Source organism: Cyprinus carpio, chromosome B19 (assembly GCF_018340385.1).
Source record: "Cyprinus carpio isolate SPL01 chromosome B19, ASM1834038v1, whole genome shotgun sequence".
Taxonomy (NCBI): Eukaryota; Metazoa; Chordata; class Actinopteri; order Cypriniformes; family Cyprinidae; genus Cyprinus; species Cyprinus carpio.
Window position 1 is genome coordinate 17,085,377 of NC_056615.1, and position 26,391 is coordinate 17,111,767.

Sequence of the window (26,391 nt, forward strand, 5' to 3'; positions counted from 1 at the left end):
ATGTAGAAATGAGCAAACCCCAAACAACATCCCTCAGCTTTCGGTAGCAAGAACAAACAACATTCTCAGCTTTCATAACACTGGATTACTTTGAAGTATAGCTACTTTCCAAACCCAAAATGAATGGAAACCTTTTAAGTAGAGCAGTCCTTCATGGTAATGTATTTCAATAAAAGGAGAGAAAATAGAAAGCTAATGAACCCTCTAGAAGGTATTGTTCCTCACTTCACACAGACTAACTTTGGAAGTAGGGAACATGATGCTACTGTATACACAAGAGACGTTTCCAAGATCATCTTTCAATATAGACTGCTCGTGTTGTATAATTGGTGTGAAAAGCAACTCACCTTTGGAAGATACTTTTGATCCCCATGGAAAAGGAATGTTATTTGACACCAGAAGAGGTTCTCCTGTATTCAGAATTGCCATATGCCATATTCTAGTTTTGAGATCCAAATATGTATGCATTCCTATACTGGTATAAAAAGGAAAGATACAGGGTTTCCACAACCTCTGACCAATTAATTTTTATGACCTTTGCGTATTTTTCAGTCATTTATAATTACCTGATAAGAAGAACTTCTATCTGATTAATAAAATAATAATAATAAAATACAGCAACCTTGACTTTTTAGAATTTTATTCTACTTCCGTGTGTTTTAATCACAATGTTAACATTCCCTTATACTGTACTATTGGAAGCCTGTTGATCATCTTTAGAAGAACCCACATAATACTACACTGTAGTTGAAATTTTAAAATGTAAATAATTGTAATGTAAATGACATAATTACCGCTTTTACAGTTTACTAGTATGAATAACAATCTATTTGCAAAAATGTAAATAGCTGAAAGTTCTAACAGAGTTTTGGAGGTAAAAGCAAGTTCAAAAAAATAAAACCTGACCACGTCACAGCAACTCAACTAAGAGTCTGAAACGTGAAACTCGAATCCCGTGGTGATTTTTCACATGCCTTCAATTACACTTCAAATTGCAGAAAGGAAACAGTTGATTAGGGGCATTACTCCAGAATGACTGCAGTTAGCAAACAGCATGTGAACTTTGTGTTTCCACGGCAATGACAGCTGACAACTGTGGAGCATGTGAATGTGACTTTGAGTCAGTCCTCCACCATCTCATTTAAAAGGCAAATTAAAAGCGCTGATATTATCTGATGTAGTAAATGACAAAATTCTGGCCGTGACTCAGGAAATTCATTTTTGGAGGACAGGCGACTTAAATATTTCATGAATAAACATTAGCAAATTTGCTATGAGAGAGAGTCTCAATTGCTCATCTTTAAATTGGCTGGCATCCATAACAGACTGAATGGATATGAACTTTGAAATAATGTGCTTTGAGGCTTTATGTAATGAAGCTCAGATGTGCTCACACAAAAAATAAACATATGCTGTCACCAATAATGTGTACAGATTCATTTTCAAAATGTAAAAAGGCCCACATGGAATCTGTGCTCTCCAGAAGTGCCACAGATTTCCAGAATATTGCAATGCCTGCCATTTAAAAAATGTTACAATTCTTTACATGTTTGCCTATTAAACATATTACATAATTTGCATAATGTTTTCAACCATTAATAATATTCTCGGCTCTCTTTATCTCATGTTTAAATCCAATTCCGATGCATTCCATGAATTTTTCTCCCCAAATCAGCACAGAAAATACAGAAGTCTGTAGATTCCATCTGGGCCTAGTTAGGTTACATAATCTATTTAATTCTACAATTACATAATTATACTTGTAAAAGATGTCAAATAAGATGATAGAAGTCTGGTCCTGAAGTAAAATGTTTTTAACATATCATAGTTTTACAGCCTTTTCATTCTGCAAGTCATGTTGCCGCTTAACGTCACTCATATTTGTGATTTGAGCGCCACAATGAAGCAATTAAAAAGGCCTGACAGCTTGATTAATTAATTGATCTGACTATTAAGAGTCTCTGGGCAACGGGGAGAGAAGGTGTGTTTGTGTGTGAGAGAAAGAGAGGAAAAAGAGGGGTTGTGTAATGTGGACAGTGGATGTCATGCTGTCCCTATGGGAATGTGCTGTCTTTTGCCCTGTGTGAGAACTCGACAAGAACAGCTAGTTAATGAGTGCACAATGTTAAAATGTCATCTGTGTGCTATCTGATAATGAGGCTTGTCACATTGTTGGTGCTTGTATCCGGTCTGTCTGTGTGTGTGTGTGTGTGATGGGGAGGGATTGACTGCAACAAAGGGGACATATGCATGGCACATAGTGTCTTTATTTGATCTCACATACACCAGTGATTTTATAATAACCTGCATCTTTCATTTCTCCACATAAATGAACTCAGGGTTTCAGGTCCAATATGACCATATTGCAGAGAGACAGACCATTTTGTTATAGAGAAAGAGAGAGAGAAACAGAAGCAGAGAATTCTTTCAAAGCCAGTAGGAACAGGAGGATTTTGGTTAAAGGGACAATACTCAGCAATTCCATTTCTAAATCATAAAAGCAAGTACACTGAGGATATTTATCAGTCATGAAACTTCAATGTGCATTAAATTTTGTTTCCTGTCAGTTATCACTGCTAGCCACATGCTTTCGTCAATAACTACATCCATTTAAGTTGCTTGACCTTTTAAAAAGATAAAGCTGCTCAGGAAACAGTTTCCAGGAAAACTGCTCAGGAAACATTCAGGGCTGTATCAATGTACCTAAAAGAACAAATTTTCTCTGATCTGACACTGGCCTTTTTCTTTGAGCTGAAGAGGTAATGCTAATATAAGATAAAATTATGAAACATAAGCTAACAAGCTGCAAGTCATCCAAAACGCACAGAAACTAGTTAAATACAAGTTTGCTTTACTAGTAGCAAAACACTCACAAAGCATGAGAAATTGTCAAAAAAAGAAGAAAGACATAAAAAGAAAGAATTCTTTTAAATGAGGAACAAGACTTTTACACCGTTGCAAAAAAAAAAAAAAACTATATATTAAATAAAAACATTCTATTTATCGTGTTTCTGAAAAAATGTTTCACGTTTTCCACAAAAAACATTAATTATATATTTTAATTATTATTAATAATTATTATTATATTACACTGAGGAACTGCTTCTTTAGCACCAAATCAGCATATTAGAAGGATTTCCAAGGAAATCATGTGACACTGAAGACTGAAGTAATGGCTGCTGAAAATTCAGGGCAAGGTAGTGTCTGCTTCTTGGTTAGCATAAGCTGCAGCATGGCCAATTTTATTTATTTATAAAATATATTTATTTACATATTTATTTCTTTATTTTGTCGTCTAGTTAAAGAGGTTAAATTTATACTGACCTCCTAGAAAACAGAATAAAAGGATTCTACCTTAATTTAATTACCAAAATAGTTTTATGTGGTTCATTTGTTTTTCAATTAATGTTCAAGGAAAAAGAACATTGCATATAACCACCAAAGTCTTGATTAATAAAGTTGGATTACTGTTTTCGATTTTGATGATTAGCAGATGCAAAATAAAAGAAACGGAGTGTCCTTTCAGAGACCCAGAAGTCCTAAAAAACTGAAAAATCTTTGTATAAGTTGAAAAGGCGTCATATATATATATATATAAACACATTCTGAATTACAAACAGCACTGACAGATGCAGCAAACAAAGAATAAAAACTACAATGACAGTTACTGTACTCTTCAGGAATATGTTTACACATTCTTTACTTCTAAGACAGGCAATGTATTGTTTTTGAGGGCATGCTATTAATTTTTTATAATGACAACTGCAAAATTTACAGGCTTGTGTTAGATCATTTGAACATGAATTAGAGTGATTTTAAACCTGGAACAGATTTCTCAAACAATAGGGTTAGTTTGGCTTGTACAGACGATCCCAACCAAGCCAAGACAAACAGACCAACTTGTACTAGTGGCAACCAGCATATCTGCATTTTCAAACGCCACCATTTTGATCTGCTATAAGCTTCTTTAACCGGCGTCCACCCACATGCACTCTACTGTTAGATCTAACTTCAAGGAAAGGGCACAACATTTACCATACCTCAGAGCTCAGGGTACTTCCATAGATGAAAAACAAAGACAGTTGGGTAGGAGGAACACAGAACATTTTGAGGTGGGGGGGATATTTAGCATGAATTTGTCTGGCAGCACAGCAGCCATTTAACCATTGGCAGTCTCTTTGCTTAGATTTTCGCTTTATTAGGCTTCTGATAAAAGTAGGGGAATACCAGGAGAAATGAGGCCATTATAATGGGCGAACGAGTGCTTAAATGTAGTGGGTGACATGTTAAACTGAAATATGCCTGTCTCCTTGACAACCCAGCTAAAGGCAAAGAGACTTCTGTTATTCAAGGCAAAAGGGGAATTACTTGCCAGCATTGTTTCACTTGCTGGAGCAGGTCCTATATGGTAGGGCAATGTATCAACAAAGCATCAGATCTTAACTGCAGAAACAACATGTCTGAGTCACTGTAAATATCAAAATACAGCTTGACCAGGAATGCCTGGTTTTTCCCAGTAGTTAAGACAGAAAACCTATTTTATTTTCTACTACTATTTAACTACTAATATTTGATATTCCAGAACTGTAAAAAATAAAACAAATAAGTTATAATTTAACAAAATAAAGATAAGATTTGACATGCCATTCAAGGTGTCAGTAAGGTTTCAGTTTTTTTTTTTTTTTTTTTTTTTTTTTTAAGATATACATTTTGGTTCAGCAAGGATACAATTAAATGTATCCAAAGTGACAGTAAGCACAATAATGGATATATATACAATATATATATATATATATATATATATATATATATATATATATATATATATATATATATATATATATATATATATGTGTGTGTGTGAATAATATTTCACAACATAAAACATTTAACAATAAAATATACAAAATAAATAATAATATTTCACAACATTACACTTTTTACTTTATTTTTGATCACATAAAAACAGGCTTGGTGAACAAAGCTTAAAAATAAATTAATAAAATCTTACCATCCCCAAACTTTTTAACAGTCATGAATATGAGAAATATAAAATTAAGATTTTATGTACATGATTAAAAAAAAAAAAACTAAAAACTATAACTAAAGCTATTTTAATTACAGAAACGTAAAGCTAATACACTCTACAATACTGAGTTCAGGTTTCTTGTTTTGTCTTGATGAGTTTTCTTCTCCTAGTGTACACTTAAGAGTAGTTTTAGTCCCAGAGTATGCGAATTAAAAAGAGTTGCGTCTTGATTGCTAAGCTACATTTCAAATACTGTTACTTATGCCCTTTTCTGTAATCTTTTTTTTTCTTCTCAGGCAAAAAACACATTTCTTTTTTGAGCGCTTCCTATCTGAAAACACTTTGGTCTTCTCTTTCTCTCTGTTCTCCAGAAGACGGAGGTGTGTGGGCCCAGAACAAGCGGCCTCCTTGTGCACCTCTGTTTGCTTGAAGGGGTGTTTTCTCACATAGCTGCATTTCACTGGCTGTCTTAGCAAAATCACACCTCCCTCACAGCTCCCTCGACGCTGTGTTTATATGTGTAGCTTTTATGGACCTCATTGGCTTCTCTGAGGGCAACTAATGGACCAAGGTATGCAATGATTTCCTGTTTTCTGTATCAAACTGCGCAAAGGAAATGTTCTGACTCTGGCAGCTTTGTTGGAAAGTAAGGTCTCACTATGCCAACACAATTTATTTATACACCACACTGAGTTAACAACGCTTTTGTTGTGTTTTAATTATACGCCTCCATATACACGCATCACCATTTTATCGTCACACCTTTAAGTAATGACAATGAACATATTTTAGTTATTTTTATGGAACAAAAACATCTGGAGGCATTATAGACATGAATGCACGCGTTTTAAAGTTCAAATTGTGCACCCTAAGCAAAAGTAGTCCTCCATCAACAATCATAATTAGTTAGAAGTGATTCTTTAATTAGTTTTACTTTCTAGTTTTAATTAACATTCATTTTATGGACATAATAGTTACTTAAAATCATAACTGACAGTTATGTATCATTGCACGACTATATTTGGATCAACTTAGCAAGTGAATAGTTTGTTCATTTGTGTTGATTATCAAAAAACAGGATGAGCTGTTTGGTGGTCTATAATTTTGAGAACTACTGTGCTAAAATTTAAAGCATGAAACAATCTGGCCAACATATATTCCATTTCTCCAAATTAAGTTTGTTTACCTCTAAACAACTTGTTTATTTCAGGTTTTTGGTGAGAAAGGCAGCTGGCCACCGGTGTCCTGTGGTGCAGTGGTTCTCTGAGCAGATCTCTAGTGCAGTGTGCCTGATTAACTGGCAGCAGGTGAGTGTAATAGGCCAATTAACTTGCTGCCAACTCACTATCCAGTTCATCCAAATCACAAAAAGCACAACAGGGGTCTGTTTCAGAAAAATTATTATAGAGGCCACCCAGTTGCTCATCCTCTAAAAGGCCTAAGTGGGTTTATAATACATCAGCACTAAAATGTTTGATATTTAAGATTCCTGAAATGTTTCAAATGCTGTCTGGCTTTAGAGCTAAAACTACCATCAGGAGTTCACTGGCTTTCATTATAAGCTGGCCATCATTTTATCTATTGTTTGCAGTATTCTAGTATTTTACTACTGAATTTGAAATGTGTTACAGCAAGCCTACAAAAACACACAGACTGTAAATGACATCATGTCTTGTCTGAGCATCTCTAAAATTGTTTTGTCTGCTGTAACATTTTCCGTCACATGTTTGGCAAAGTCACTACAGTTTGTAGTGCTTCACAAAAACCAGAGAGCTGTCCAGTTTGGTGGTTAGAGTCCACATTTTAGCCCTACAATTATCTTGTTTCAAACCACCTCCAAGTTCAAGTTTGTTGTCATATCTATGAAAATACAGTCATGAAATACTGCTTATCTGGCATGCTAAATAGAACAAAAACAGTCAAATTGTGCTGGGAAAGAGACAAAACAGACAGGAATGTGTGTATAAAATAACAGTAGATAATCATGTGCCTTGCAGACTCATACATGTAACCAGATCTCTTCTGCCTTTACACAGAAATTCAGTTTTCTCTTTGGAACAGTTTTAATTCTGAGCACTGAACCACATTAATAATAATTATAATTATAATTATAATTATTATTATTATTATTATTATTATTATTTATATAAAATAAAAATATATAAATGTATATAATTAATTTATATTTTTATTATATACAAAAATCATATAATTTAAGTAAATAATAATAATAATAATAATAATAATAATAATTAATGTGTGTTTGTGTGTGTATATACACATGTATGGCTAAACAACTAGTGGCACCAAAATTGATGAATAAAAAAAATATATATATTTAAAACAGTCATTATATTTTTAATATTAAAATACTTTATATCAAAAGTAATTTTTTTTTACAGTTGTTGTCAATTGTAATGAAATGTATGTTGCATTTCAGTGCTTTAAAAAGTAATAGAGGATAACATTTTTTATTTAGGCTTTTATGTATTAAATGATTTAAAAGAAATGTTTTGTTAAAGGTTTTCAATGGCTTTAAAATAGTTCTCTGTGACCTTGCATGTTTCACAAAACGGGTTCACAACATGGGTGAGAAACTAGAGAATTGTGTGGTTTGATGAGGAGTGTAGTAGTAGTAGAAGTTTTCAATACCGTCTCCGGATGTTAAAGGTCTGTTGCTGGGGTGTGTAGGTGGTCTTTGATGATGCTTCTATCATACATTTCCTAATCAGATGAGACAGCAATCTCAGTTAGTAACTAGTCAGTTTTCATCACCCGCTGTAGGGCTTTGCGGTCAGTTAGCATAACACGCTGTGATGCAACCTGTCAGTATGCCTCCAGTAGGGAGTCTGTAAAAATTAATAAGGATCTGAGGAAATGTCATAGCTCCCTTCAATCATCTAAAGAAGAATACAAGCTGATGCACTTCTCAAATCACACAAGGGGTTCTCTGTGAGATGAATGCAAATAATTTTGAAGATACTGATCCTTTTCATGTTGATGCTGATAAGGGTATATGGCAGAAACATAGCCCAGTGGTCTTTATCTTTGTCTGAAGTAATGGTATTAAAGAATTCCTGCATATGGGTATATTTTTTCAGATGGCACAGGAATGTGTGAATTAAAAACAGCATCACCTGTAGATCTGTTGGTCCAGTAGGCACATTGCTAAAAGTGTGCTGTGCCTGGAATGGTGGGAATATAACAAGTATAAGAATAAGCATATTTGTATGTTTTAGCTAGACTTCTGATATATTAGCCGTTATAGGTCAATAAATAACTAAGAATAACAAATATGCAGTAAACTGTAAAACTATTAGGCTATTGTAAAACTAATTTGTGTTTATGATTATAATAATGGATTAAAATAATAAAATAACAAATACCAGTTTGCAATATCAAGCAGCAAATCGGACTGTTTTGTAAAGCTAAAATAACTGGAAGCAACTGACACCAGAAGCCTCGCACATTCAAGTTACATATGGCACACCTGCTTTTGTAAAAATGGATATAACTTCATTTAGTAAATGGTTAATAAATTATTTTTTTTCACACTTATGGTATTATCATCATGTTAACATGCATAATGTTAATGTCTTTTACACTTACAGAGCTTAAATACTACTGTAACTGTGATGTTTGCGTGTATTTTTAATTATTTTTTTAAGAAAATGAGGGCCAAGTGGAAATTCATTTTTATGGTAATCAATTTTGTATCACAAATGTTGCCGAGCTTTACTGAACCCAGAATACTCCTATTAATAATAATGACTTGTTAAGAAATTGTCAGTGCAGTGGTCATTAAGATAACTTGGATGTAGGAGGTGTTAAAATACCTGTTTGTTGATTGCTGCTGAATCTGATACGTCTGGATTTGCCTTATCTGACTGTGTTGACTTTTAGCAGCGACCTTCTCACCTCATCTGCACACAGTGAGAGCACCTGGTGACCTTAGAGGTTGCAGCTCTGTTGGTTGGTTCTGTGCTGCTGCCTTCAAAAAAAGGCATAAAATGTTTTGAGCTCATTAGGCAGAGAGGAATCATGGGAGGATGCGCACATGTTCTTCTGTTTGTAGTCTGTGAGGACCCCTATACCTTGCCACAAAAATCGTTGCAAAGCAGCTTTACAGAAAATTCAAGTTTCTACATTATATTTAGTAATAGCTTATCAGTGATGACTATCTCAAGTTGATGTCCATATGGCAGAAATGTACAGTAAAAATCAAGCAGTTAGTTAATGTCATGTAATCAAACAGACGGTAAACACTATTAATTGCAATGATTATATGGTTGCGATCAAACTTATAGCAGAATTTTGGTAGTTTTGTATGTTGTCTGAGGAACACTAATGTGTTCCTCTAAATCCTGTCTGGGTCTGTTTTTCGCTTTTTGGATTGATTGTGGTTGACTTCAGTTCTCGTTTAAAGCATAATTAGAATACAAAACACTTTGATTAAAGTATTACCTTCTCAAATTATTTCTGGTTCTCCATAAATACATATACACTACTATACAAAAGATTGGGGTCAGTAAGATTATACATATACATATACATATATATATATATATATATATATATATATATATATATATATATATATATATATATATATATATATATATATATATATATATATTCAGCAAGGATACATTAACTTAATCAAAAGAGACCGTAAGGAATTTTACATAATTAGATTTCAAATATGCTGTTCTTTTCAACTTTTTATTCATCAAAGAATACTGGGAAATTTTTTTATCTTGGTTTCCACAAAAATATTGATACACTTTTCAAAACTTTATAACAAAAAAAAAAAATAAAAAAAAAAAGTAAAAAATTAATTTCAAAAAAAACTCAAACAATATTGCTAAAAATAAAAAATAAAAAAATTGTTTGTGCAGCTTTGGTGAGCACTGAAGACTTTTTTTCAGTAACATAAAAAATAAATCCTACAGTCATCAACTAACTATTTGTTTCGTAAAGTTTATTGAAATCTCTAATGAAGATTTTTGTATTTTTTTATTATTACTTTTATTTTTAATTTTTTGGTCTGTTTCAGAAAAATTATTATAGAGGCCACCCAGCTGCTCATCCTCTAAAAGGCCTAAGTGGGTTTATAATACATCAGTATAAAAATGTTTGATATTTAAGATTCCTGAAATGTTTCAAATGCTGTCTGGCTTTAGAGCTAAAGCTAGCATCAGGAGTTCACTGGCTTTCATTATAAGCTGGCCATCATTTTATCTATTGTTTGCAGTATTCTAGTATTTTACTACTGAATTTGAAATGTGTTACAGCAAGCCTACAAAAAAACACACAGACTGTAAATGACATCATGTCTTGTCTGAGCATCTCTAAAATTGTTTTGTCTGCTGTAACATTTTCCGTCACATGTTTGGCAAAGCCACTACAGTTTGTAGTGCTTCACAAGAACCAGAGAGCTGTCCAGTTTGGTGGTTAGAGTCCACATTTTAGCCCTACAATTATGTTGTTTCAATCCACCTCCAAGTTCAAGTTTGTTGTCATATCTATGAAAACACAGTCATGAAATACTGCTTATCTGCTATATTGAAATCTCTTATAAAGATTTTTTTTTTCATTTTATTATTACTATTTTGTCATGATTTAATGATATGAATTATGAGACTTCTTGTTTTAATATAATTTTAATGTTTCAATATCCATAATACTAACCTTACCCAATACAGTAGGTTAGTGACTTTTGCTTGACCACGAGTAGATCCCTTAATTTTTCTTGTGTTTATGATATTTCTCATTTTAAAGGCATTTACAGTCCATGACTGGAAAATGAGCTGGTGCTTTATTATTTTGCTTTATTTAACAACTCTTTAGTAATGTTATTATTATCATGCTGTCATCTCTGATTGGAAGACTGACCATATGTGGTTTTTGATTAAAACATCTTAGCATGCTCGACTTCAGGCTATAATTGTGAATGTTCTTTTTCCCAGATGTAAACTCTGGCACTGCTGTCTCTCTGCTTGATTCAGTTTTTAATCAATATATGCAGATCTTACAAAGATGATTGCTAACACAACTGCAATTTGTTGCTATAAACAGCAGCCAAAATATAGTCTTTAACCTTCCCTTTAAGCCTGGAGGATTTAGTAAATATTTCAGACACAATTTTTCATCAGTAGCACATCACAGATTTTAAATACCCAGTGTGTAAAATGGAACAATATGCTCCCAAAACACACAAAAGGTCTGTAAAAGAATACCGAGAGGAATCGCATGGTCAAATTCATTACACTGTGACAGTTGATGAAAACATAGAGACCATTATAATGTGGCGCTGGAAAATTCAACATGATTTGGCCAAAAAAAGAAGGGGGGGGGGGGGGTGATTTGGAACATGCTGGTATTTTACTGAATACTACAGCAGGGAAACTAAATTTAATAAATTTAATATTTAATAAAAAAAACTATAAAAAAGGTATACTTTTATAAAACTATTTTTTATAAGGATAGTAACGGGCTACTTTTATTATTGAAAGTATTTTTATTTTATATATACTGTGTTAAGTCAAATAATATCTGTTAAGGGACAGTGCAGGCATATTTTTAATAGGACACATGTGACAGCTTATTTCATCTCTTTTTCCATCATGCCTCGGGCCTTGATTATGAAAAGTCAGCTGAGGCTATTTTTGTAAGGGAATAGTGTCTTGATGGGAAAATAGCTATGTTGAGTTAAATATTATTGGGGAGGGGGGGCAAAGAAAGAAAATTAATTTTTAATAGATTACATTCCTCATGGATTAACCAAAAATTCTAACAGCAACCTCCCCTTTCCATGAAATGTCACAATGCTGGAACAATTACAGAGCCTCACATTCCCCGACTCAAATGAATCCGAAAGCTATTTCTTGTAAAAATTACCTGAGGCCCTGTTGGCGAGAAAGGCATTCCCTCCAAAAAAAAAAAATAATAAATATCCAACACACACAGACGCGACACATCTGATTTGAACAATAAAACAGTATATTGTTGTTTAATAGTGCGATTAGCATGAAAAGAAATGCAGGATGTTGTTTAAACATGAATGACCCCTCTTTCACACAATGTTCCAATAAAAGTGGCTTGTTATCACTTTCATTGTTCCAGCAAAATCAAGGTGAGAGATGGAGAGGATGTTTCATAAACAAGAATGAACTGGGTCTCACACAGGGACATTTCTCATTTCAGAACTAATAAAGTGCCTCTCCACTTTAAAAAAAAAAAAAAAACTGCACCGGGGCATCCAATATTCCTCTATTCACACAGCTTGAGGCAGGCACAATATATCTTTGATCTTTTCTTCAAAATATTTGTTCATGGGACATGATGTGAACACAAGAATCCAGAGCAACTGTATTACTACCAGCAGTCTGTACAAGAAGTTACAGAGCAGAAACAGGAAGTTATTGCATAGCCAGACAAAACCACATAAGCTTATTCTGGCCAAGAACCACCCACTTACACAGGAAAAAATAGTTTGACTGACATAATACTGTTTGTGGATATCTAGTTAACGTGCTACTAAGTGCTTCAAATACAATTTTTTCAGAGATTTTATGCCACTAACATGTAAAACTTTGGCAAATGCGTTGATTATGTTATTCTTGACTAGTCCGTGACTAAGTCTGTAACAGAGTGTGATGAAATGATTCACCGTGAAAATTCACTGCACCTTAGAATAAAGAGATTCTTCTCATTTAATTAATGTCCCAGGTATTGAAAGCAATTTTCTTTTTCCACTCTCTCTCTCTCACACACACACTCTTGGATTCATCACAGCTATTTAAATTAAAGAAAGTTTTCATTCTCAATGTGTTGAAGAACAGGCAGCATCTGCTCTTCTGATGAGGGGCTTATGTATTAAATGACTGACTGTCTTTAAGGCAGTACAGAGGGCCCATTTTGTCAGCAGTAAAAGCTAGCCAAGGCCCTTTAAATATTCATTCATAAACTCCTGAAGCCAGGACACATCAAACAGTCAGCCCACAGAAAAAGCACTGAGCAAGAGAGAAAAAAACTTGGGCCTGCGATGCAATCAACACCATATACACACAGAAGAATGTCTAAATATTTATGCTCTAAAAATACTACAGACCTTCTCAGTTTGTAAGTACAACAAAAAATATTTTTACTTTTAAAAAAATAGAAATGCTACAATAAAACCTGTCAACCAATGAAGTCTAAGATACTTTACCATATACAGTACAATTTTTACAGTAAAATACAGTTTTCTTTTTCAGAGATAAAAAGTATTCCCAGAAGTCCATGCCTGCATCATATTTATTTAGATTTTACTTTAAAAAATATATATATGTTTCTTCTTATTTTTAATAGTCTTTGTACATCAAAGTGTCTTATGTTATATTTTATGTTTAGTTTATGAATTCTGCATTAATTTACACAGATGGTGTTGTGTTGCATTACACTACTGTTATTAAAGGACATTTCTGATAAAACTCAATTGTATTATTATTATCTGCAGATTTTCCCATTAACAACATAGTTTAAGTTCAGAGGCCAAGCGGGCTGCATTTCAACCACATAAAATGACATTACAATTTGCATCATAAGACTTTATTTAAGACAATATTCGCAGATTTACTGATTTAGAAATACAGTTTATTACTTATCTAAGTCTTGCTTTTCCTTAAAATAACACTGAACATTTCCTTTTTTTTTTTTTGAAGAGTAAAAAAAACTGCCATAATTTATTTAAAATACATTTCTTTCATACTAAGTAAAAAATCTGAACCCATTAATGTATTTATTGACATATCACTTACTGATATAAAATTATAATTCAACTTCATTTGGAGTATTTCATTATTCCGCAGTGCACATTTCTTAATATTATGCCTAAAATGTGTTTTAATATCACTGTTAATAAGGATTGTATGATCTCTGTATAATATCGGTCTTTAAATGCAAGATATTTAAAGTGTACCTGAAGTACAATTGCAATAGTTCAACTTAAGCACAATCAAATAAACTTCAGTATGTCTTTAGTTGGTCTTCAACACTACTGTACTTCCACACAATTAAAATGCATTAAGCACAACATTTAGGTGACTTTAGGTACCAGTTTAGTATTTAAAAGTACAATTGCAGGGTATTTTTTACTAAGCACATAAATATGTGAATGCATTTATAGAATTCAAAATAAATGTATAAAGTTCTGGATGCTGAACCTCATTGACCACATCTTTGATGCTTTATCTGAAATTAAAGTCATTTATTTGTTTACATTACATGTGGATAAATGACCAACAAGAGCTGCAAGATTCTGGATGAACACAATTGTATTTGTAAAATAGATATATCACTATTCCCCCACCTTGATTCTGAGAAAAAGGAAAAGAAAAAAAAACGGACAACTAAACTGAGTAACATGTAAAAGCGATATAAAAAACTTTGTAAAGATGTTCTCTCTGGTCAGTGCAAACGCTGATTTAATAGGCTTTAATAGACATAGCTGAATTCTGTCATATATGAACAAGATTGTGTGGGTGATTGAATCTGTTCGTGATCTTTTTTAAATATCAATCAGTATCACCAGTAAATATATGACGTGAGAATATATGGTTTATCTATGTTCTTCAAGCCATATCTGGCATTTTCATAATAATAAAGTATATTTATAATCCATGCTAATCGACGTAGCCTTTATTACCATATAGATATATTTTCTGCCTTGTTATGTGACTAAAAGCGCACATCAGATCACAAAATGAAGTTATTTCAAACACTCGACTGATGTTGTGCAGTAAAATCATGTTATTAAATGTCCTCTTTTGTTGGACAATGCTTCTCTTTATGTTGTTTGGGGCGTGTTGCGGTTTAATTGCACTTTAAATGTGACAGCGCTTGCAGAGATCAAGCAACTTTTACTTCTGCGATTGTATACATTTAATTAAAAAAATTCAAACTGCCTAATACTTTGAGCGCAAATTGTTATTGTAAAAATACATTAATCTTCAGCATGACTTGGGCCACAGAATTAGTGCAGACAGGCCGCCTGTTGAGTAGAGCCATAATAGCTCAATACCATTAGAAAATAAAAAAATAAATTAATAAGGAAGAGTCAGCAAAAGGTCCCACTGTAATGCTGGTAACATCACTGCATTTTTACAGTAAATAATATTTTGCAGTGCAGTTCTCTCTTCTTATACACTAAACCCAGGTGTCAGATGATTAAATTTTGATGAAATATGCTAATCAGTGATGTGCTTTGAAGACTGCCTGCAGTCTTGCGGTCTTATCTCAGTATTTTAAATCACACAGTCAGTGTGGACATTCCGGTGGCAGCTGACCAATGATATTGGATGATGAGTATGAGATCAGTAACTTCAAACGCACTGTACAGCTCTCGTCTTTGCATTTAAAAGAGCAGTTAACCCAAAATGAAAGTTTGGTCATGATTTATTCACCATTATGTTGTTCAAAACACAATAGGAGAAGTTTAGCAGGATGTCCTTGCTGATCTTTTTCATACAGTCAAAGTGAATGGGGGAGGCAGAAGTCTTCTGATTAAAATTTAAGGTGTTTCTCACTTTCATATGTGTATGAATCATTTCATTTGAATTCTCCAGTTCTCATTCACCTTCCTTATATGGAAACCCATTTGTGTTCCACAGTCATACTGGTTTTGAAATGACATGGGTGAGCAAAACAAATATAATTCATAATAATTTGTAAGTGCACTGTTCTTTAAAGGACTTTATCATGACACACCAAGACAAATCATAATTATAAAACAAGTTCAGTAGAGCTTTACATATAAGTAGTGTTTATTAAAGAAAAGTAAAACATTTGCTGAATATTAACTTAATTGATTTTTCATCAGAACAGATTTAGAGAAATTTAGCATTACCGCACTAGCTCACCAATGGATCCTCTGTATGAATGGGTTTCATCAGAATGAGAGTTCAAACAGCTGATAAAAACGTCACAATCCACAAGTAATCCACACAACTATAATCTATCAATTAACATCTTGTAAAGAGAAAAGCTGCATGCTTGTAATACACAAATCCATAATTAAGATGTTTTTAACTAATTAATGGATTATGGTCTGGTATTTTTGCCAGACGTGATGGATTTGTTTCTTACAAACACACAGCTTTTACACTTCACAAGATGTTTATTCATGGACTGGAGTCGTGTTGTGTACTATTGTGATGCTTTTATCAGCTTTTTTGACTCTCATTCTGATGGCACCCATTCACCGAACTTCCATTTTTAGGTGAACTATTCCTTTAAATGCTATATCTGACTTGTATACTTGTGTGTTTATGCCTATAGCTGCCTGGGATATTTTTATCAACAGTAAAGACTTGTAATGCTTTTAATAGAGTTCTGCTGCTGATGTTAGTGATGGTACAGGTGGAGTTATCCAGTGTGATAACAGGGCTTTAAGGTCAGAGAGGAACTGCTCACAGCCTCTTATTTCACACCTCCAAATTGTTCAAGAACCGTGTGAGAGAGTCTGTCAGCTCGGTAACCTGCACAAATCCTTCTCCCACACAAGTGTTACCTGGGCTGAAAGGGAAAACAGCCAGTCTGTAGTCTAATGGGTTAGAGGCAGGGTGTAATTTTCGCATTTAGATTCAGTGATGTGGATGAGCCTGGCAGATCAACAAACCCCTAACACAAACACTGGGCTGTCATGGTGGTCCTGCAGGCTTTCAAAATGTCTGACATCTGATGTGCTGTCTACACTGATTCCCTGTCTAAATGTCTCTTTCTCTTTTTCTCCTTCTCAGTCTTTTTCAGTGTGGAATGCCCCAGTTAATACACTTTGGCATGACAGATTTATGCTTTTAATTAGTGGGACATTACAATAAGATTGTCAGGTAGTGATGAAGGAATGAAATGAAGAAGGATCTGTGTGATTAAAATGCAGACAGCGCTGTGGAGGATGAAAACAGAGCTCACAGAGAGGATCTTTTCTCACTGTGCTTTAAAATAAACTGGAGCACAAAATAGTTCCCAACAGTGCAAAAAGGAACCAGGCTATAGTGTCACACTTAATCTTCTTCTCGCTTTTATTTCAACCATTTACAGTAACATACAGATGCCACACAAACTTTGTTTTGTAGATCATTTCACCCTTAGATGTGTTGTCTAGTTTTAGTTCATAAACTTTATACTATAAGAAAGTTAACTTATTTTGATTAAACTAGTTCAGCATGCAAAATGTCACCAATAGTGATGATGATAACTGCTGATTCTCTTGCAAAGCTAAAACTTTGCAAAGTGGCTACTGCACTAAAAGTTAAACGTACCTATAATGTTAACACTATTCTTTTTCTGTAATGTTAAAAATAGCTGTTTCTCAGGATCTAGGGATATTCTGGTGCAGGTCTACAGGAGGTTAAAGCATGCTTATCCACAAGCTAAACACATGACACTGTAGTTTTACAGTATACCACCAGGCAGACTCCCCACAGCTGGGGTGAGCATCGCCAAGCATCAGTTTCTCTCTTTTTTCCCCCACCTTTTCTCTATCTTTATCTCTCCCATGGGTGGACTGAATACATTTCCAACTGTCTTTGCCGCCCTGACCCTTTGCTGAACCATCTACTTTTCAGAGCAGTTTAAATTGTGAAGGCAAACACTACACCGCTCTCCCTGCTAAAGCAGCAGACTCTGCAGCAGCAGGCTGCCATCTGTAATATTAATGTCACTTACCTCTGCATAGCAATACGTGACAGGCAGAGAGTGAGAGGAAATCATTACTGCATCTCTTATGAAACATGAAGACGCTGACATTAAAACCTTCAATACTTGTCTTGGCTGTCTGGTTTGTTTTATTTGCTCTGAATGTTTGTTTCTGTGTAATATTTTTAAGCTAGTCCAAATAAGCAATTAGCAGGGTTTATATAATACTTTTGGTGCAATCAGCCAATCAGTGTTGTCATGACATCTTCAGCTCCCAGATAATGAGTCACATGACATTTACAGCTTAAGTGATTGGATCAGAAACTTCAAACCGAACATCCATTAATAAAGATTTTAAATGGCATAGCTTTCGAAGGGTACTGTGTCAGCTGTCACCGAGATGAATGCTAATACTAACAAGTTTTCTTCAGGAAATATAGACCTCCTTGGTGAACACAGAAAAGAAAACTGCTCGCTTCTCAACCAGAGGGCCAGGGCCTATTAACAATAAGACAAAATATGATTTAATAAGGTAGAACAGCTAAGTATCAAGTCATAAACTGACATCATATATAATATTTTATTTTGTTGCCTCAGCATTTCTTGAAAGAATATTAAAAGCTTGATTTCTAGAACTGTTAAAGTCATGGAAATTAATAATAATGTTAATAATTCATTTTAAGTCTAATAAATAAAAAATACATAGTGAATACGTACAGTATATGTGCCCACACTACATATAGTTTGGGTCACAAATTAAATTATTTATATATACATATCATTTTTTCTTTTACACATACGTTCATTTCTATTTACATGTATATTTAAGTTTTAGTTTAATTACTTAAATATATGACAAGTTTGCACTGAATAGTTCAGCTGCATTTTCTGAATTCTGGGTGGCAGTTGAGAGAGTAGAGTTACCATGATGATTGCAGCGCATCCTCAGACAACAAAGAGGACCGTTAAGGAAACAACTAACTCTCATCTCTCTCATTTAATGTCAAGTTGATTACTGCTTACAGTCTTCCTGACCGCCCAGGACCTGTAACATATATACATTATATATATATACAAACACATAAACACACACACACACTGGCCACTTTATTAGGTACACCTTGCTAGTACCGGGTTGGACATCCTTTTGCCTTCAGAACTGCCTTAATTCTTCGTGGCATAGATTCAACAGGGTGTTGGAAACATTTTGGTCCATATTGACATGATAGCATCACGCAGTTGCTGCAGATTTGTAGGCTGCACATCCATGATGCGAATTCTCGTTCCACCACATCCTAAAGCTGCTCTATTGGATTGAGATCTGGTGTCTGTGGAGGACATTTGAGTAAAGTGAACTCATTGTCATGTTCAAGAAACCAGTCTGAGATGATTTGAGCTTTGTGACATTGTGCATTATCCTGCTGGAAATAGCCATCTGAAGATGGGTACACTGTAGTCATAAAGGGATGGACATGGTCAGCAACAATACTCAGGTAGGCTTTGGCATTTAAACAATGCTCAATTGGTACTAAGGGACCCAAAGTGTGCCAAGAAAATATCCCCCACACCATTACACCACCACCAGCAGCCTTAACCGTTCAGACAAGGCAGGATGGATCCATGCTTTCATGTTCTTTATGCCAAATTCTGACCCTACCATCTGAATGTCTCAACAGAAATCGAGACTCATCAGACCAGGCAACGTTTTTCCAATCTTCTATTGTCCAATTTTGGTGAGCCTGTGTGAATTGTAGCCTCCCCTCCGTTTCCTGTTCTTAACTGACAGGAGCAGCACCCGGTGTGGTCTTCTGCTGCTGTAGCCCATCTGCTTCAGGGTTCGACGTGTTGTGCGTTCAGAGATGGTATTATCCATACCTTGGTTGTAACGAGTGGTTATTTGAGTTAGTGTTGCCTTTCTATCATCTCTAACCAGTCTGCCCATTCTCCTCTGACCTTTGACATCACCACGGCATTTTCGTCCACACAACTGCCGCTCACAGGATATTTTCTCTTTTTCAGACCATTCTCTGTAAACCCTAGAGATGGTTGTGCGTGAAAATCCCATAAGATCAGCAGTTTTTGAAATACTCAGACCAGCCCGTCTGGCACCAACAACCATTCCACGTTCAGTGTCACTTAAATCCCCTTTCTTCCCCATTCTGATGCTCGGTTTGAACTTCAGCAAGTCGTCTTCACCACATCTAGATGCCTAAATGCATTGAGTTGCTGCCATGTGATTAGCTGATTAGCAATTTGTGTTACCAAGCAATTGAACAGGTGTACCAAATAAAGTGGCATCTTTGTAATTACAATTACAGGAATTATCTTTGATTTTGTCTTGGACAGTGTTGCTTTGGAATCAAAAAGTTTGAGAACCTCTAATTTTATGATCATTCCACAGAATTGTACCCAAAATTTGCATCAAAATCATGAAAAAGTCTTATTTAAGATTTAATTTTGCCTACCCAGGTGAAAAAAAAGTGCAGTAAATACACTTTATTTAAGTGCACATATTACACTTTCATAATGTATTTAAAGTGCTATTTTCGCACACTAATTTTACTAAGATACTAAGATAATCTTAAGAACATCTAAGTAGAACTATAAGTACAAATCAAGTACACTATTACTATGTCATTAATAGCACTTTTTTTTCCTCATTAAAAATATAGCACTTTAAGTACTTTATGCTAAAAGCATACTAGCTGTTAAATTGTGAATTTTGCTACACATCTAAACACATACAAATTATTAATCCAATCATGTGCTATTAGTGTTAGAAATAATAGATTTAATAATATGAAATCTAGTGAAGAAAATGGCACATTTAAATTATATAATTGAATTTTTATTTTCATTTTGCACTAAATGTTGCACATATGTATGGGGAAATGTACATTTAAATACAGAAATGCATTGCCATTTTACACATTGCATTGCTATTTTGCATATTACATTTCAAATTGAATTTTGCTACACATGCTTCCATACATGTGTTGTTTACGTGCTAATTAATTTAGTGCTAATTAGTGTATTTATATTAAGTGTATACAGTTGAAAAAATCTACATTAACAATATATTTTAAAATAAAATCAATTTCATTTAAACAGGATAACTAAAGTGTACTAACACTGAACTATTTTGTAAATCATTAGTAGTATACTTTTTTTCAATGCACTAAAAATCCATTTAAATCTCAGTGGTATTTAGTATACTTTTGCAATTTCACTGAAATACTAGAAGTACTTTTAATTAGTGTATGTATAGCATATAACTTTTACAATTTTATTTGGCACAAAAAAAAATGTTGATAAAGATTACTACAAATGTATTTGCTTGTATTTAAGTATTTTTTAGTGCATTCAGGTATAATTTATTTTTTCACCTGGGTAGTTACGGCCCTTTGAATAACATTAGTAAATTTAGGAAGTAGTGGAGTGAAGCAGATAAAGCAGATAACCCTGTGAATGAACGTGGAGCATTGAGTAGGAAATGGAATGAACAGTTCTTTCCTGAAGAAAGAAAAACGCGAGGGGACCGAGTAGGACAGCAGAGAGCGAATAACTGTAACAGCTGTGCACCAGCCCCAGTGCCTCTCCTCTCCAACACTGCCCAGAAAGAAACAAAGAGAGACGTATCATATGCTGGAAACAGTTCTCTGAAATGAAAAACGTCACCTTGAATGAAGCATGAACTCCTCAAGCAGAACCCTCCCTAAGCCAGACAGCACCGCAAACCAATTAGAGCTAGTCACATATTACCCATTTTGAAGCAGTAAATTCAGGTATGAATCACATGCAGGGAAAACAAACCATACAGATGTCAAAACAGATGTGGGAGGGCAAGTCTGGGAAAGATACTTCTACAGTAATTTCAGAAAAGAGCAAAAAAAGAAAGTAAAATAAAAACTATTTTGGTGAGCGCCTGGGCATATAAAAGTTAAAAATGACATTGTGGTGTAGTTGAAAGCATGAGGAAAGACATGTGGGAGGATTTATTATCTAATTTGAAGATGGTTACCAAGAAGGATGTCAAAATACACTGACATAGAATTATATTCAGGATTCACTGTTTTTTGAGATAATTTTGCTAGTGATATAAGCATAGTCAGTAATTCAATATTGCCAATATTTTCGTACAGCATAACTTGCAAGTATGTGAATATTAAGACAGATTTATTTGAATAATGATACTCTGATTTAAACTTAAGCAAAATTGGCTGTGGATTTGATTAATTTCTATAAACTGGTCCTACTGAACTCACAGTTTCAATTAATTGATTCAAATCTCAGATTCAGTTATTCATTTGAGTTTTCACAAATTTAGTGTAAAACTGATTAGTTCTTATATTTTGTTAGAAATATTTATTTATTTATTTTGTACTGTATTTTTCTTATTGAATTAAACATTTTAATCAATACCCAAAGGCAACTAATGCTTTTATAGTTCAGTGGTTGTTTTTAAGCCGCTTCAAGGCAAATACAAAATACAGCCTGAAAAGGCTGAGAAATAAAAGATTTTTTCTGTTGCATCACCTTACCTTGAGAGCAGACATGTTTCAGTAAACAGTGGTTGATATTCAAATCTGGTAACATCTGCAAATCTGTCTGAAGATGTTGCATTTTCTTACTTTAACACTGAAATTACAGTTATAGTAATGGTTTCTTTACCGTAACTCATGTGTGAGATATTTTGTTTTCCGTCAAATGCTTTATCATTTATCATTTTAAGTCCTTCTAACCTTTTTGGCACGCATAGCATGAGAGCTTTTAACCACATTTCTGTTTATGCTTTCTTTCCTTATCCATTCTTTTATTTACTGAAGTGCTTATGGAGAAGTTTGGGGAATAAATTCATTTATTTCTCAAATGCTGAAACGAGATAAAATCTTTTGTCTCAGAGGCAGTGAATGTAAAATTGTTGATAGGAGGGAAAAGCTGTCAGCAGCTGTTATGAAGGAAAATAGAACAGAGTGTTTCTATTAATATAAATGCATTGGTGTTGGGGCTTTGGGTTTATTGGGTTCTCCATTGGATCTGTTTATCAGAGCAATTATTCTCACAGTAGTGCTGTCAGTTTCATGGAGTGCCATGGAGTGTAGATGAATCTTTATGGCAGAATATAGAAGAGATTAAACAGATGTTTTGGATGTGTTTATTTATCCATCCACATCTTTGAATCAGAAACTTCATAATACTTAATTTTGCAAATGATCATTCTGTTTAGGGGGATTTTGAGTCATTTTTGTTACTCTGTGCTTTTTGAAAACTATTTAGGCATCTACAGAAAGTGTCTAACTCTGTAAATGTCTTCTTTCTGTTCCATTTCAAAATAAATTTCCTTGTAAATTACCTCGCAAAAGGGTCTGCTTTCTTCTTGCTCGCATGCAAATTAAACAAATTTGCACTGCACATCTTTCAAGAACTGTCTTGTTTTCTTTTTTTCTCTTTTTCCCGCTCTCTCGCACACACATACTTTCTCTCTCCTTTCATCTGTCAACCAAAATACCTGTCAGTTGTGCATTCAAAAACAGCAGCTGCGTTTATGGGCAATGAGATGCGGGAGGAGATGCTGTCAGAATAACAGTACAGACAGGGGCACAAACACACACATTCACAAGTAACACCAAACCACCTTTCAGGAGCCACTGTGAAATATGAGTAATATTTCCACCTAAAGATGATCAATAATGAATAGACACAAATAGCTTTACTATTTATTCCTGTATTGGAATTTAAGTGTCTATAGGAGTGATGTTTTTTGTTTTGTTTTTACATTAAATAGTTTCTTCTATACCAGTTCAGAACATGCTCAAAATGTCAAATTCTCAACCAATGGTGTGAGTTTGAGCAATAGCAGACAGGACCATTAGGCTACTCCTTACTGCAAGCTGTAGTACAATGACATGCTGGATTTAATCAACTATGCAGTGGACTTTCATGACATACTTGTTATTTGATGCACATATAGCTTATTTTTTAACTATTATTTTATTTGACCAAAATAGATGTTATGGTTAGGATTAACTACTGAGTATAGAGCTTGTACTGTAAATAATGCCATTTGGTATGGAAAATGATTATAAATCATTAAAATTTAGAATAATTTATTCTGATTTACAATAAAAACTATTGAAGTTAATCTCTTAATTGACAATCCCTAAACTAGTTAAAGTGTCCTGATTTTAATTCAAAATTATAGTATCATTTGGTAGGTTTTTTAACATGGTTCTTGGGAATAAAAATGACTTACATTTGATAAAAATTATATACATTTTTGACCAAAATCTGTAATTATTTTCTTCAATTATTTTCTTATCTTTGCCATATAACTCAACAGATTCAGGTATGCATTTATTTAATTTTTTTCTCTTTGTTATTTAGGCTTATTTACATATATACTTTATGAAATTTTATTAAGAAACTGAGATGATAATGAATAAAAAGGAAAATGTGTATCTTTATTTATCATGTAATGATGAAGTAACATGGGCGCAGTCTCTGAGAAACAATACTAATCTGTGTAACAAAATATAAACATCATTGCAGATGCTCACTCTTTATTGCCATGTATAATATTAATGTATACACTTAAATGTACAGTTCTATGCATGCTCATTAAAACGCTACAATCAACCACCATGCACTAGCTCTCTCAGAGTGTTTTTGAATCGGTCATAATTTTGCAACTCCATTTGGTGCCACTAGGGGTGCTGTGTATATACATAACCATATAAACAAGCTCTGTTTCAAGCAAAATGGAGATTGTGTCGGCCACATTTTCAAAAACATGGCAATTCTTTTTTGATTTATGACGTAGGCAGTATTTCGGTTACAAAAACAACTTGTGTACCTGGTTAAACCTTGGATGGGCTTTAACTTTCTCTGTCCATAAAACTGCCCTCATTCCAGCACGTAATAAAAGAGGAAACACTATACACATGACTGTCACCTCCCAGGGGTTCAGGAAAATTAGACAACCTCATGGTGCATGGTATCTGGAGGCCGGGCAGGGAGATGTGGCTTTATGTGTGTGTATGATGTTTTATGTCAGTGATTTGTGCCTAAAATTTATGCCAGAGTCATTGTAGTCAAGTTCCTGTCTCTGCTTCCTGTGCAGTAAATCACAGCCACAGCTGGAGCTTTAATCCTGCTCCAGTTAAAAGCAAGCCCAGGGACATGTATAAAAAGACCGAACGAATTTCTGGCCCTCAGGCCACAGATGCACAGACCTTTCCAATGAGCTAGTGATGGACAGGGATGCTTTGAGAATCACAACAGAAGAAACTTCTGAAATGTGTTGGGTTTAATTTATTTGACATGATATCATAACGTTTTAGAATATAGCGGAGTGTGAAATCGGAGGATAATGTTGGACATTTCATGTGCTTGCTTGTCAGATATTGCAAAATAAGCTATATTAAGCCTCATAACAGTCTACTAAAAAAACCTGTAAAATGTGCACAGCAGTCAGTCATCAATATACTACATTAATTCCTAAGGCTCTGTAGAGATTAGACAGGCACTGGAAGCTGGAGATGAGCTCTTAACACACACACGCACACACACGTTCGATGTTCAAATACGCACGGTCATGACCTTTCGTTGCCTCCAGAACAATTTTTGTCATCATTCTTTGATGAATGACACCAGGCGCATAAAAAGTAGGAAGAGAAGACGTATTCTAAGTTCAGGGAGTGAAATTTAACTCCAGCTCCAGTCCGTCAAGATTTTAAGCAGCTTTATGAGGTTCCTTCAAAAATCTGTCTTGTATTCAGATTGGATGGTTAGCTCAGTTACACTTTTATGAGGTCAGTGATTTTGTTTCATCTCTCTGTCTGATTAACTAAGTTTGTAAGTCTTTAAGTATGTTAAAAAGTACAGAGCCCTAAAGGGGACGTGGTGATGGAAAAAAATATGAGATGGGAGGAAAACTTTTATTTCGATGCTTTTGCGTTCGCTCGCAAAACATTTGCATTCTCTCACAAAAATATTGTGTTCCCCAGAGAAACTTTGCTTTCGCTCACAAAAGCACTGAAAATTTGTTTTTCCTCCTACTGCATATTATTTCCATCACAAAAGTTCTGTGAGCAAACACAACAGTTCAGCAAATGAATGCAAAGTTTCTCGGGGGAACGCAAGCGTTTTACGAAAGACTACAAAAGCACGGAAATATAATTTTTTTCTCCCACCTCAATTGTTTTTCCATCATGTCCCCTTTGGGGCTCTGTAAAAAAGTGCCAACAGATTTTAGTGCTACATGTTTCCATGCTACCATTGTTTAACTAATTGTTTTACAAAATTATTATATAATATTTTTGGAATAGTCAGTAGCATTTAGTTTACATCAGAGACTGGCAAAACTTCTCTTTACAGCTTGTGACAATTGTAATAAAATGAATAAATTCTCCCAGTTAGGATTTATTTTGAAATTATACTATTTCCATTCTGATTAATTTCAGCAGCACAATCATGCATATGATATTGCTTTAAGACAATAGGTCAACAAACAAGACGTTAATATAAATATTTTGCATCATGCAATATGTGCAACCTACAACTGAGCTCAAATATATACAGTACCAACTCCACACTTTATACAAAAAGTTTCTTCGTCCCCAAGGTCAGTGATGCATTTAGCCAACGTGTTCATTTCCTTTCTGCCACCGCAGCATGTTCTGGCT

General features: G+C 34.2%; 1 protein-coding gene across 3 annotated transcripts in view; it reads right to left on the reverse strand.

Moving 5' to 3' along the window:
* The window catches only part of LOC109094683 (angiopoietin-1), a 141,725-nt gene that overhangs the window by 90,982 nt on the left and 24,352 nt on the right, over positions 1-26,391 (reverse strand). Inside the window, exon 1 of one of the 3 annotated variants that reach the window (XM_042744739.1) lies at positions 6,216-6,297. The exons of 1 other annotated variant lie outside the window; for it this stretch is intronic. The gene's annotated coding sequence lies outside the window, so the exon portion shown is untranslated. Of the gene's footprint in view, positions 1-6,215; positions 6,298-26,391 lie in introns of those variants that run through there. One more of the 3 variants, XM_042744740.1, reaches the window with a different exon arrangement.